The sequence below is a fragment of the Xyrauchen texanus genome, chromosome 12 (assembly GCF_025860055.1).
Source record: "Xyrauchen texanus isolate HMW12.3.18 chromosome 12, RBS_HiC_50CHRs, whole genome shotgun sequence".
NCBI lineage: Eukaryota > Metazoa > Chordata > Actinopteri > Cypriniformes > Catostomidae > Xyrauchen > Xyrauchen texanus.
In genome coordinates, this window is record NC_068287.1 from 25689114 (window position 1) to 25705311 (window position 16198).

The window sequence follows — 16198 nt, forward strand, 5'->3', positions numbered from 1 at the left end:
GCACAACCGACCCGGAGGTTCAAAGCACACATACATCTCAATGGCCAACTTCTCTAACTGGCTTTGATTGGCTTTCCACAGAGACTATTGCGGATGGATCTGCCTGTTGCTGATGACAACACAGTGCACTTTAATTCCACCCTTATGGCCTTAATCCGAACTGCTCTGGACATCAAGATCGCCAAGGGCGGGGAAGGTTTGGCACACAATTTCACACTCTCCTATTTATTCCTTTGTGTTTATCTGCCATGTTAAACCATGTTATCCTTCTCTACTACTAAAAAAAAGTCTGGGCTGAATTTCCTACAAGCATTGCAAGCTTATGTTGTACGTAGAGACCATTGGCGGCAATGGTTTCTACGATCTACTCAGTTTTACGATGATTTTGGGAAATGCTACCCTGAATGGTTAAGGTACACTACATGGCCAAAAGAATGAGTATCATGAGTATCAGTGAGGTTATGCATGTTGGGTTATGGGGCTTGATTTGGAAGCTTAGTGCTGGCCAGTCAAGTTCTTCCACACCACTGTAAATTATTTCTGTATGGACCTCACTTTGAGCACAGGGGCATTGCTAGAACAGGAAATCGTTCTGATTTTAAAAAATGTTTGTCTAAGGAGATTGCATGACTGCGTGCTCAATTTTATGCATCTGTTTATAATGAGTGTAACTGAAATAGCCAAACTAATAAATTAGAAGAGGGTGTCCACATACTTTTAGCCATGTAGTATACTGTATTTGCCAACAGTGGTTTAGATACATACTGGTGCATTTGGTAACTTAACAGTATGTGCACAGTACTTTAAGGTGCTTTAAGTGATTTTTTTTTTCATGGAACGGTATCAAATAAATGTTCCTACTCCCTGAAAGATATTAATGAAAAAAGCACTGTAACATATCTCATCTCTGTAAACAGCAAACAAAAATATGTCTTCGGTCTCTGATGCTTTCAGCCTGTTAATCATTTAGCTTGTTCTCATAGTATTGTAGTTGAAGCGAATTATTGAGGCTCAATGCCATGTTGTTCATTTTTTTGAAAACCGTTTCTGACATGGCTAATCCAACGACTCAACTGATTGAAATTCCATACTGGATAAAATTGTTTACAGCACTTTTAATGTATTGTTGCAAGGTTGCATAAAGTTAGATTCCAAATTTTTCAAACCTTAATGAAAATTATGTGTATGCGTGTTTGTGGAAATCTGTTTGTATATATGTACGTACATATACCCGTTGCTGTGTAAGTAGGAGGTGTAGATAAACACCAGATGGATGCTGAACTAAGGAAGGAAATGATGGCGATATGGCCCAATCTCTCCCAGAAGACTCTGGACCTACTGGTGACACCCCACAAGTGTAAGTTCCCCAGGAGGTTGGTGTGTCCAGAATATTTCTCTATTACCACCCGAGGACAGCTTTTCTCAGCCAGCCCACTCACTGCTCAGCACCCCCTGATGGTCCAGGCCTACACGTGCATCATCTAACCCTCAGTGTAGTCACTTTAGAACACTAGAATTGTGGAACCTTCTGTATGTATACCACACAAATTTAGACTGATCTCAGAGGAGGGGAATTCACCTAGAATGAAATACATCTGCTTAAAGTGTCACAGAAAACATGTTAATTTGTACACATTGCAAGTTTTGTTTAAGCACCCGATTATTTAAAGCAATTGTGTGAATTGGTTAGTAGAGCAAACATTCCCACAAAAGTAATAGTTATCCTAATTTGCAGGAGCAAATGTATAAATGAATGCCAGGCCTATATAAGGACATGTGGCGAAACGATAGCTAAAAAAGATGGTGGAAAATAGAGATTCTTACAACGTTGAAATAAATTCCTTATTCAAATAAAAATTCCATAATTCCTCCTTTATTTACAAAATTAAAATGATTTAAAATCCTCTTTCATTAAATTTTTTAGTAAATTACTTGATTCAGCACCATGGACAGTTACCATGACACTAGCTTAATGACCAAGGAAAGGTGTATTTGACTATGTATTTGCTGATTCGAGAGACTGGGAATGATGACAGGTAGAATGCACTTGTGTTTTATGAAACTTAATACTAATTTAATACTGATAAAACACAACCTCCCAGCTCACTGTGCCTGAGATCAAGGGGTGCCTTACTATAGATCAACACTCTATAGATGTCTTTTCACACCAGGGGTTATCAGATTCCTGACAAGATATATATAAAACAGTGTTATTGAATAAATATTTATTGCACCTATAATATGCTACCCATGGGACGTATATGCAAGCTCACTGTTGAGACATGTTAAAAGCATGTTAAAAAGTATCATGGTAAAAAAAGCATGAGATAATGATAAAAGGTGATAAAGCTTTTGGCAAAACCATGATGCTAGTAATATTACAGAATGTTTAAGATGAGATTGCGCTAAGCATGTAATAATTTAGAACTGTTTTGTTTGATGCTAATTGTATCTTCATTGTTCTATGCAGATCCTATTCAGAGGTGGTGACCATGGCTTATAAACACCACTAAGCATGGCATGTACACCTAGTCTGAAGTTACTCTTTAGTAACTTCCCTTTATGGACTGTGCAGAAAGATTTAAACTGTTACATTCTGAGGCGTTGTTTACCTGTATTTCGCTGAAGTTTGCTGTCTGACTTGTATGATATAGAAAAAAAATGGCAAGCAGCATCTGAAGTTTAATTAAAAAATATAATCTACAGTAGATGAGGTTATCAATCCATACAGTATACTTATGAGAGTATGGAAAAGCCATGATAATAAAGTATGTAAAAAAACAGCTTTAAGCTTTTTTTTATCAGTCTGCTTGTGAAAAGACCATTGGCTCTGTGTGTGTCGATCCGACACTATCGGTGTGTGCATGTCAGTTTGTGAAAATATGTTTTTCGTGTGCATGGTCCTTCCTCACTCCCATCCCCCTTGCTCAGGGTCCATCTCACCTTGTCTAATCATGCAGGGTTAACTTGTCCTTTTCTCAGCAGCGACAGACCTGACAGTGGGAAAGATCTATGCTGCCATGATGATCATGGAGTACTATCGACAAAGTAAAGCTAAAAGGACCCAAGCTGTCCACGATGAGCAGGTATGTACTCTGTCTCAAACTTTCTTCTCCTCTCAGTCCTCAATGACGAGTAACAAACTCTTCAAACTGGTTTGTTTGCTGTGCTGAGGCATTTTTACTCTAAGGCTGAAATACTGTACACAGTGAATAGTTAGCTTATATCATGTTACATGCCTATGGCAAAATATATGGGGGGATGGGGAATCTCCCCATCAACTAGAACATCTCCTAAGATTGAACATAATTTCCAAAACATTAAAATGTTCTTGATGACTGCCGTTTATAACAGGTTCTGTGGAACCTGAGAATAAGCAGTGTCAAACTTGCTAATGTCGACTGTGAAACCTCTGCAAGCAATAACCTTCTTTGTACTTAAGTCTTCACCATAAAAATTTTGATCCATTTGCATCTCAAAGCTGTGGCTAGAGAGTAATACCATATAGCTCAACTATTTAACACACGGTCCTGCTCAGTCCTATATCCACAAAAAACAATCTCTGCTTAACACAAATGTATGCAAGATGAAGAGATCAGGAGTGAGCTAGTGAAGGAATGGAGCTGACGTATAGAGTTAAATGTGAAACCTGTCATTTCGGTGGTACTAGCTGCACCAAACAATCCACCTGTCTTCCATTGGCTTTAAGGACTGGATTGAATGTAAAAAGTCATTTCAATTTTTTAACACCACAAAACATCACAATTTAAGTTCAGTCATGAAAAATGTAGCTTTTTAATATGGGTATGAAATATTGATAGGATATTGGTGTTGGTGGACTAGATCTGCTAACGCTGGTGCTGCAGAGCAAGTACGGAGACCTGCTATTGCTAGAACATACACCATGCAAGCAGAGTTAGCATGTGGACATGTGGCTGCTACTACTCAAATGCAAGGAAGGGTGCATTGAGCATTTATTACATGCTGCTGGACAAATAGACATTACAAGTAATTCCAGTGTAGCAGATCTTGGCCTGTGTAGCTGGGGTGGAGTTGGGTTTCAGAGAAAAAACTCTTGCTGCACGCTGCAGAGAAACCATTTTATCTATGAAACGGAGCCATTTAAATGTTAAACAAAGTGAGAGACGCAAGCTGATTGGCTACCCGATAACAAGTCAAAGGACCAATCAGCTTACACCATGCGAGCCGATTGGCTTAACGTCACATCTGAGTGAGTCGATTGGCTTACAGATTACAAGTCAAAAAAAACATCAGCCTCCTCCACATAGTTACATGGCTGAACTTTGGTCATTTCTGTCATGACAAATCTCTGAAAGATTTAGTATGTTAATATGGATATAACATATTGATAGGATATTGGTGTAACAGGGTAATGTGGGCAAGGAGGAGGCAGGAACCGGCTGAACAGTCAAAGTAATATTTCATGTAAGCTTAAAAAGACATAAACACACAGGGCAGCTGCGTGTGGCTCTCTCTCTCTCGAACGGCTTGGCTTTATCCTGTCCTCCGCTGACTCGCACTCGCGCCCAGCCCCCACCATCCTCCTCGTCACAATTGGTCTTGGCGGACTGGATCTGCTAACAGTCCTGATGCTGCTGCATGAAGTACGAAGATTTACTACTGCTAGAAAACACACATACATATGGAATTAGCATGTGGACATGTTGCTGTGGCACAATTAGACAAAGCAAGACATGCTGCATCGAGCATGTACAGTATTTGTATGCTACTGCACAAATAGACATTACAAACAATCCCCCAACAAGCAGGGACGTTGCACAAAACATAACACATAAACACAAACCCAACCAAGCACATCTATCTCCTAGACTTATGTGCTGCTGCTGCTCCGAAGAGGTATGTGCACAGAGTGTATGCTAGCTAGGTGTGCCTTGGCCACAGGCCAAATGGCGCAATGCTAATTAACTCAATTTCTTTGTGCCTCTGCCTGCTTGGCCGAATAGCTTAAATGGCTAGTTACCTAATTTATAATGTGTACATGAGCCAGGAAAGCCCAGATATTACATATCTAGCGATTTAGACTAGCTATGTGTGGCTTTATTTCATCTAATGATCTAAAATACCAATGTGTGCAAACCAGATTTGGATTAGGCTTGAATGAGATGCACTTCAATGTGTCATGGCCAAAAGCAGACCTTACCGTGCAAGCTGCTAGAAGGAAAGTGAGCAAATAGCATTTTCAGAGAAAATCTTTGCAGCGTGATGCAGACAAAAAAGCTTATTTGTAAAACTGAGCCATTTAAATGTTCGGCAAAGTGAGAGACACAAGCTTGCACCACATAGACTTGCATGGCTGAACTTTGGTCATTAATAATCCACAAAAACCCAGCAGGCCATCAATTAAATTTTATCACAGTGCTGGATGTGATACCTCTAGGCCTTGAAGTGCAGTAGGGTGGACACACATAGTTTCACAATTGTTCACCTGCAGAGAAGTGGGCTTAAACCCATAACCCAAAGTTTTCATTATTGAAATAACATCCTCTATATAATTTCAAAGGAGAGAGAATAAACCTGCAAAGTCTTTTAAGATGTTGCCACTTAAAAGATTTTTACAATGCATTGCAATGGTGCTCTCTTCCAGATCAATCTCTAGATTAATGACAAACTTACTTTATAAAGTGGATTTCTTTTAAAAGACACTTGTAGGAAGTTGTTTAATATTTCATTATCTCTGATGGGCTGGGATAATTATTTCCATAATTCTTCCCAGTGAAAAACATAAAAATGTGTGTCCTACTTTAAAGGAATTACAGCAGTTTGATGACTATTAATAGCACCTTCCGTGTTTTTGTTTTGTCCAACTTTTTTTGGTTGTTTAAGTTGGCAATCAAAAGCAACATGCTAAAATTAAAAAATTGGGTGTAAATTTGTTTTAATAGGTGACGTTTGACTGTAAGAGTGTAAGAATGTAGTGCAACATGGGCCTGATTTCTATATTGCTTTGAGATCTATGACTATACATCCACATGAAAATGTAATATAAACTCAACAGTTTTATAGAATCTAACCCATGTTTCAAGTGGATGTAGCAGTTACAGCATATACCATTGAACTTGTAAGCTATTCAATATACACCTAATGCCCTGACTCATCCATTAGCTGGCAAGGTTATGTAAACAAACTGATCTGTGCCTGTTGTTTACAGATGATCCCTCTCCTTCACCAGCTCTCATTCAACTGTTACTTTCTGCCATGAGATTTTACTGGAGCCTGCCTTTGTATACTACATACATTTAACATTTATTTTTGATGTTGATTTTTCATCCATTTTCATATCTCAAGGTGTCATTTTTGGCTGGTTGTACCGAATAGTTACTTTATGTCCAAGATACAGATGCAGTCAAACTGTTTAGAAAAGTGCCTCTTTAAAGACCCCATGAAATTAAAATGGGAGTTTAGTCACTTTTATTCAATGCCTGTTAGCTTTGAGACAACATACAGTATATGCTATTATGCTCCTAAAATTTGATTAAATACATTTTTAGCAGATAAACTTTTCTTCATGAAAATATTTACCAAAATATTCTTGGCTCATCTTTTCCGCAGGGACATCTAGATTTTTTAATAAATTCTAATAAAATGCTTTCAAGAATGAAAATGTCCCCTCCCCTTTAACCTCCTGAGACCCGAGCATGACTACTGTGTGCATTTTCCTTTTCCCTCTTTATTATTATTAATATTATTATTTATTATCAATTATTATTATTAAATGATAATAATAATTTCTAGAGCAAATAGTTTTCCTAAAAATAATTGTCCACATATGTGGACATCGAAACTTCATTGTGAAGTTTTAAATAACACCAAGCTATAGAAAGTCAAATTTTGTGACTTCAAATTTTTTGACGTTCAACGCAAATGTGTAAACTCTTTTAGAGGAAATATACTCTTTTAGGAAATGCTGTCTAAGCGCCCAGGGGCATGGAGTGCACTGGCACAGGTTTGCTGGCATAAGTGAAGATGCAGCAGAGTAATCCTCCACAATTTAATGTAAAGTGTCTTCATTACTTTTGTCCCTGATACAAGCTGTCAACTGTGCTTTTGTTAGGTTGTGACATAAACTAAAGGCTGTTTTAAAATAAGGGACATTGCCACCCCATAAAATAATGTATATTCACACCTAACTTCCTCTTTCTATAGGAAAATGTTAACACAGGAAATAAAATTGTGTTTGTCAAACCATTTCATGGGGACTTTAAAATGAGTGTTTACCATACTTACGAGCTCTGGACATTAAAAAAAAAAAAGTCAGAATTTGTATGTGTATTGTTAGTTGTATTTGTGTGATTAACACTTAATGTTTTAAGCAATTTAAAGCTTAATGCCTACTGAATGACACCAAGATTTATCATTGCTGTTTAGCAGCCAGTTGGTTAAAGAAACCATTCATTTACTGGGACAACAAAAGTAAATGAATTCTCAGCATGGTACCATTGGCTCACAGAAACAAAAAACATTTTCCCAAAATACTCCTGGAATGCCTTTTTACTGACCACTGCTGTTTCCTGTTGCTGCTGGATCCTCTCCCCATTTACACATGGGATGCAGAGCATCCCATATTCTCCCCAACCCCATTTTCCCATCAGCTTGCCTGATACCAGCCGTAGGCCATGTTGTATCTTACACAGAATCGAACGCCATTAATGTTTCAGCGTCTGGAGCCGCCATCTCCGAGCCAGGATGTCGCGCAGGGACTCAATGGCCTTCCTGATCCACAGACACACACTGCAAATCATCTGTGAGTGACTTTATCATTCTCTCCAATTGCTACTCAATGTCTGTCTATATATTGAAGAAACAGTTCAGTCAAAAATGAAAATTCTGTCATCATTTACTTACTCTTAGGGAATCCAAATCCATTTGACTTACTTTCTTCTGCAGAAACTAAAAGGATATATTTTAAAGAATGTCACAATCGAGGATTTTAAAACAATTGCAAAGTGTCATGATAGTGTCCATGCAACTTCAGCGTCATATTCCTAGTCTTCTGAAGGCATACGATCAATTTTTATAATGAACAGAATGGAATTGAAGTTGCCCTTAACTCTCAAATCTAATAACTGATAAACTCATGTAAACAGTGCACAAATCTAGTATGGCAGCAGAATGTCTGTCAATTAAACCAATTAGGTTTTACGTTATTGGCATGGCGCCAACCTGGATTTGTGCACTGTTTACCCGAGTTTAGAATGATTTCATTTGAGAGTGAATAACTACTTACATTTCAGTGTGTTTATCATACAAAGTGATTATGAGGGTGAGTAGTTAATCTCAGAATTTCAATTTTTCACGTTTCCAAGGTTTATAGCTTTTTTCTAAATCATGTATAATAAAACAAAAACAAAATGTTTTGTAAGATGGACACTCTTCTATGCAAATGAAGTAAAACATTTGATCAGAATTGTGTGAAACTTGCAGTGGCTAAAAAACCACACTAAAACCGAGTAACTTTGATGTCATTTTTCTCAGTCAGTGTTGTTCCTGCATTTTGCCTTTCTAGGCACTGTAGGTCACATTCCCAGTCAATGTTCATGCCTAGTACTTTACTCTAGTGAACAGCTAAAGGGAAGCTTTGAGAAAAATAACAAGAAATGAAATAAACTTTAAGAAGATCATTTGGACCACACTATGTAAGAAACCAGAGATACTTTAGCCCAAATTGAATGTTGAGAGCTTTTAATCTGACAGTATGTGGATATGTTGATAGGCCTGTTGATGAAGGTATCCCGGGGAGCCAATCATGGGTAACGGCACGAGCCCAGGAGATGTCTCAGAAAGCAGGCAGCTGGAGTCCTGAAGGCCATCACCCAAATGACACCGCAGATAACCGCAGACAATCTCAGGTACACTGAGCCTGCCCAATCTCATTTACACTGGATGGTAAATTAGATTGAGATAGTTTGTAGAATAAAAGTGTTTAAATTTATAAGAGTAAATTGAAAAAAAGGGTTAATTTTTTGTCCCCCTAAAGTAGTAGTTTACCCAAAAATGTATATTCTGTCATCATTTACTCACCCTCAAACCATCTCAGATGTGTATGAATTTCTTTCTTCTGCTGAAAACAAAGTTTTTTAAATAATATCTCAGCTCTGTAGGAACACACAATGCCTGTGAATGGGGTCCAAAACTTTAATCAATATCTTCTGAAGCGATCTAACCAATTGGGTGAGAACAGACCAAACTGTAACTTTTTTTGTACTGTACATTTTGCAATTGCCGTGTCTAGGTCATGATTATAACCTTGATTACACTTCCTAGTGCTTGACGCATTTGCAGAGCACAAGATGGCGCTTAGAAGGGTAAACAAGCTTGAAAGGATTTGTCAAGATTTATAGTGAAAATTGAGTCACACTTACTAGTCTGTTATCACCCAAAACTAATTAGATTCCTGCATAAGATACAGATTTAGCCACTGGACTATTATGGATTACTTTTATCCTACATTTATGTGCTTTTGTAGCTTAAAAGTTTTGGACTCCATTCACTTGCATTGTAGGGATCTACAAAGTTGAAATATTCTTCTAAAAATATTTGTTTGTGTTCTGCAGAAGACAGAAAGTAATGCACATATGGTTATGAGGGTAAGTAAATAGTGAGAGAATTTTCATTTTTTTGGTGAACAATTCCTTTAAATTTCACATAAATCTATCAATACATACAGTGAATGCAAAATTATTATTTTTGACAGTTGTGACAGTTTTACTTGTCAACCACTTTACATAAAACATATTGTTTCAAAGCAGCTTTAAGTTTTAATATCCCAAGTTAGCAAGCAATGTGCAATGGGGAAAAAAAATAAATAAGAGAAAACTTTAGGAGGAACCAGACACAATCTCAGAACAATAAATGTCCAAATCAGCAAGTTCCACAGACTATTGTATAAAAAAACTATTTTATCAGGAGCACTATTTTATCAGCTATGGATTTCATTATTTGCCCTGCTGTTCTGCACTACCTATTCTGCACTCACAGCATAATAACAGACATTCATGTAGTGCCACACCAGAGGAAGCCTCAGGGGATCAATAATGTTTTCTCTGCCTCTATTTGACAGTGAATCAGATATTTGCTGTGTTTTTATAGAGGGTATCCATTGGGGTGGTTTGTTTTCATAACCCTGAATTCCTGGTCTGTCTACCCCCATCCATATGCATTTAATATGCATAAAAAGACAGCAACAAAGCCCCTTCTCTGTTGCTGAGTAAAAACAAAATTCGGTGGACTATCTTCCACACTTTCTTTGTCTTATTCTTTTTCTTATATTTCTCTGTCTGTCTCTCCTTTTTGTTATTTTAAAAAAAAATTTCACACATACAGGTATCTGCTTCTGTCAGTGAAGCTCATGTCATTGAACATATATGCATCCATATTCGACTGTCTAGGAAGGATGTTTCAACCCTTCTGCCGTCAATTGTAGTGTAAGGAGGCGAGACACTCCTGCCCAGCTAAACTCTACATCAAATCATCACAGGACCCTGCTGAGAAGACCACCTAGAACAGCATATTTTTTGCTGGTTGACCAAGGAAGTCTTGCTGGTTAACCTAGTTATGAAGCCTTCCGATTCAGAGTATGTTCTATGTGAGAACTGTAAAGTCTGTGCCAGTTTGTGGGAAGAACTATCTCTTAGCAGGAAATCTAATTTTTTTAAATCTCCTGGGCCTGGTTGCATAAATATAGCCTAAATTTGCATAAATTAAGTTGTATGAACTTAAAGGAATAGTTCACCCAAAAGTTTACTCACCCTCATACCATCCCAGATGATTATGAGTCTTCCTTCTGCTAAACACAAACAAAGAATATTTCAGCTCTCTAAGTCCATAGAATGGGTACCAAAATGTTGAAGCTCCAAAAGCACAAAGGCAGCATAAAAGTAATTTATAAGTAATCCATATCTTCAGTATCGATATGATATTTGATATTCAGTATCGATATCAATATTTAAGTCCTTTTTTACTATCAATCCCCAATTTCACGTACTACTTCTTTTGTTTTTGACGATTCACAATTTTTGTGCGTATCGCCACCTACTGGGCAGGGAGGAGAATTTATAGTGAAAAGGGAGTTAAATATTGATCTGTTTCTCACCCACACTTATTATATCACTTCTGAAGATATAGCCACTGGAGTCTTGCGAATTACTTTTATGGTGCCTTTTATGTGCAATTTGGAGCTTCAACATTTTGGTACTTGCAATGTGAGGACGTACAGAGCTGAAATATTCTTCTAAAAATCTTTGCTTGTGTTCAGCAGAAGACAAAGTCATACACTTCTGAGATGACATAAGGATGATTAAATTAGAAAATGTAAATTTTTTGGTGAACTATCCCTTTAAGACTCTGTCGATCAATTAGTCTGATAAAGACAGTCTAAATTGTGTTGCATTTTAGCAACAGTAAGACAAAGAAGAACCTGAATGGCCGACAGTGGCACTCAACACAAAAAAAAAATCCTGCATGGGACCTTGGGACGTCTTCATTGGGACAAAATATGGGACATCCTGGCTAATAGGGTACAGTTTGCAACCGAAAATACATTACCTCACATGGCCATCACCCAAACTCCACGTGGACAGATGCATTCTTGTTTGTTTTTTTTTTCTTAATTTAGACTGAATTTATTTAATGCAACTAATTTAGACTGAAGTTCTAAAGACTGAACTTGTAAGACTAGTACAAAACAAATATATGAATCTGGCCCCTTATCTTCCATAAATGGTCCTGTGACTAAAGCCCTGCATGTTTTTACCAATTAAGTGTTATAGATCCTACTTCTTATAAACCCAACTAAAAGACTTGTAGAACAGAGGCTGGGGCAGGGCTGTCCTGCTACCCGTGCATCTCCCCACAGTGTGAAGGGAGAGCTAAATGTGGAGATGTCCTCCTTCCTTCCACTGTGCTTAGGCCTGTCTCTCAGACCCCTGTCATTCCGCTTTTACCTGCTGTCCCTGGGCAGTCATGCATGGTCTCCCTCTGTTTCTGCAGATAGTAGAGATGAGAGAGATGGGGCGGGACGGGTACTCGGACACTGAGCACTATCTGCCGATGGAAGGCCATGGCAGGGCTGCTTCCATGCCTCGACTCCCAGCAGACAACCAAGTGAGCGCCTCATCCTGTCATTCCTTCATGTGTTCTCCCTCGTTATTTCTACCCCTGTTTTTCCACATCTGTCTTACCTCTCCTGGTCCTCCGAACAACCCACTTTCCATTACTGCCTTTGCATTAACCATATATGCCCATTGACCAGACAAAGTGTACCTCTTATAGCATCTGCAGACCAAGCAAATGATGTCTTGTACAACCAAACGTGTTTTTTGTTTTTCTTCTGAAATCAGTTATGGTGTTACGTCACTAGATCATAACTAATCGGAATGGAATCACTGCAGCTGTAGCATTGACACTCATTGACCATCAGTATTTCATTGTATTTGATAAAGGCTTCATAAACAGACCTGTCATAAATATGTACAGTATTTGTAATCATTCAAATATGGAGAATACATTTTTTACATTCAAACACTGTCATATTAAGTGTCTAGGTATGTGATATCTAGCATATTACAAAATGCATTCTCATTAATAATAATGCATATTTAATGCAGGTCTAGGATCAGGTATCTATTAATACCTATTAATGCTTATCTATTATCGTTGGCCTCTGAATAGCCACCTCATTCTGTACAGACTTCACCAGTCTTTACCATATGCTCCACTCATTGCTGCATTTACACACACATATAAAGTGGCACACACTTTATACACCTAGAGTAGGATTTATTTTCATTACTTTATTAAAACTGACAGTCATTGCTCCACTACTAGTGTCACCAAATGGAATTGGAAAAATAATCACTGTTTTCAGACATATTCCAGAAAACTCACCCTGTCTTTCACTGGTTGTCCAATCCCAAAATCACACCATTGGTTGATCCAATGTTGCAGGATGGGTCGCTCAAACCAAGGAATTTTTAATAGTGCCACATAGACACAGTTTCACAATTTTAGGTGAAATCAACCTACAAATGGCACTCTTATAGTTGTCTAAAATTCTATAAGAATTTTTAAATATAACATAAACAAATTGCACACATCAGCTTTAAATTGTCCTTTTCTGAATAAATCTTCCTCTTTTGCTGTCTCCTTGTGTTTTCTGTGAATATAGATTTCCCTCTCTCCTTTTCCTCCTTTTGTTTCTTTAAATAATTTGTAATGACTAATTTTGTTCTGACTAATCTTTCTGACTTCCTTCCTCAGTAAAAAGGTTTATAAATGTTCTATAATTGTCTTAAAAGGATAGCTCATCCAAAAATGCTAATTCTCTCATCATTTACTCACCCTCATGCCATCCAAGACGTATATGACTTTCTTTCTTCTGCCGAACACAAACAAAGATTTTTAGAAGAATATTTCAGCTCTGTAGGTCCATACAATACAAGTGAATGGAGGCCAGAACTTTCAAATCGAATCAAATCAAATCACTTTATTGTCACACGACCATGTACACAAGTGCAACAGTAGGTGAAAGTCTTGTGTGTAGTTCCAAGCAACATAGCATTCATGACAGTGATGCGACGTATACCAATTTACAATAAACAACATATTTACACACCAAAATGTACATATCAAATGTACACATACTTACAAAACACAAAATAATATACAATGTACAGTAAACAATACACACAATATAGAATACACATACAATAAAAATAAAAAATAATAGTATATTTTATATATATATATATATATATATACACACACTCACCTAAAGGATTATTAGGAACACCATACTAATACTGTGTTTGACCCCCTTTCGCCTTCAGAACTGCCTTAATTCTACGTGACATTGATTCAACAAGGTGCTGAAAGCATTCTTTAGAAATGTTGGCCCATATTGATAGGATAGCATCTTGCAGTTGATGGAGATTTGTGGGATGCACATCCAGGGCACGAAGCTCCCATTCCACCACATCCCAAAGATGCTCTATTGGGTTGAGATCTGGTGACTGTGGGGGCCATTTTAGTACAGTGAACTCATTGTCATGTTCAAGAAACCAATTTGAAATGATTCGAGCTTTGTGACATGGTGCATTATCCTGCTGGAAGTAGCCATCAGAGGATGGGTACATGGTGGCCATAAAGGGATGGACATGGTCAGAAACAATGCTCAGGTAGGCCGTGGCATTTAAACGATGCCCAATTGGCACTAAGGTGCCTAAAGTGTGCCAAGAAAACATCCCCCACACCATTACACCACCACCACCAGCCTGCACAGTGGTAACAAGGCATGATGGATCCATGTTCTCATTCTGTTTACGCCAAATTCTGACTCTACCATCTGAATGTCTCAACAGAAATCGAGACTCATCAGACCAGGCAACATTTTTCCAGTCTTCAACTGTCCAATTTTGGTGAGCTCTTGCAAATTGTAGCCTCTTTTTCCTATTTGTAGTGGAGATGAGTGGTACCCGGTGGGATCTTCTGCTGTTGTAGCCCATCCGCCTCAAGGTTGTGCATGTTGTGGCTTCACAAATGCTTTGCTGCATACCTTGGTTGTAACGAGAGGTTATTTCAGGCAAAGTTGCTCTTCTATCAGCTTGAATCAGTCGGCCCATTCTCCTCTGACCTCTAGCATCAACAAGGCATTTTCGCCCAAAGGACTGCCGCATACTGGATGTTTTTCCCTTTTCACACCATTCTTTGTAAACCCTAGAAATATTTGTGCATGAAAATACCAGTAACTAAGCAGATTGTGAAATACTCAGACCGGCCCGTCTGGCACCAACAACCATGCCACGCTCAAAATTGCTTAAATCACCTTTCTCTCCCATTCTGACATTCAGTTTGGAGTTCAGGAGATTGTCTTGACCAGGACCACACCCCTAAATGCATTGAAGCAACTGCCATGTGATTGGTTGATTAGATAATTGCATTAATGATATATTGAACAGGTGTTCCTAATAATCCTTTAGGTGAGTGTATATGTGTATATATATATATATATATATATATATATATATATATATATATATATGCAGTATCCAAAAGCTCCCAAAATCCAAAAAGCTCCAAAACTTTTTGGTGTGGGCTCCAAAAATTACAAAAGGCAGCATAAAAATAATCCATAAGACTCCAGTGGTGAAATCTATATCTTCAGAAGCAATATGACAGGTGTGGGTGAGATCAATATCCTCTATCACCACTTTCATTTTCAAAGTGGAGATTTATAGTTAAAAAAGACTTACATGTGAAACTCGAAAAATTTGAATATCGTGCAAAAGTTCATTAATTTCAGTAATTCAACTTAAAAGGTGAAACTAATATATTATATAGACTCATTACAAGCAAAGTAAGATATTTCAAGCCTTTATTTGATATAATTTTGATAATTATGGCTTACAGCTTATGAAAACCCCAAATTCAGAATCTCAGAAAATTAGAATATTGTGAAAAGGTTCAGTATTGTAGGCTCAAAGTGTCACACTCTAATCAGCTAAACACCTACAAAGGGTTCCTGAGCCTTTAAATGGTCTCTCAGTCTGGTTCAGTTGAATTCACAATCATGGGGAAGACTGCTGACCTGACAGTTGTGCAGAAAACCATCACTGACACCCTCCACAAGGAGGGAAAGCCTCAAAAGGTAATTGCAAAAGAAGTTGGAGGTTCTCAAAGTGCTGTATCAAAGCACATTAATAGAAAGTTAAGTGGAAGGGAAAAGTGTGGAAGAAAAAGGTGCACAAGTAGCAGGGATGACCGTAGCCTGGAGAGGATTGTCAGGAAAAGGCCATTCAAATGTGTGGGGAGCTTCACAAGGAGTGGACTGAGGCTGGAGTTACTGCATCAAGAGCCACCACACACAGACGGGTCCTGGACATGGGCTTCAAATGTCAAACGTCTTACCTGGGCTAAAGAAAAAAAGAACTGGTCTGTTGCTCAGTGGTCCAAAGTCCTCTTTTCTGATGAGAGCAAATTTTGCATCTCATTTGGAAACCAAGGTCCCAGAGTCTGGAGGAAGAATGGAGAGGCACACAATCCAAGATGCTTGAAGTCCAGTGTGAAGTTTCCACAGTCTGTGTTGGTTTGGGGAGCCATGTCATCGGCTGGTGTTGGTCCACTGTGCTTTATTAAGTCCAGAGTCAACATAGCCGTCTACCGG

General features: G+C 38.1%; 1 pseudogene; it reads left to right on the top strand.

The window, feature by feature from the left end:
• Positions 1 to 16198, top strand: part of LOC127652866 (voltage-dependent P/Q-type calcium channel subunit alpha-1A-like) — a 120718-nt pseudogene that overhangs the window by 91074 nt on the left and 13446 nt on the right.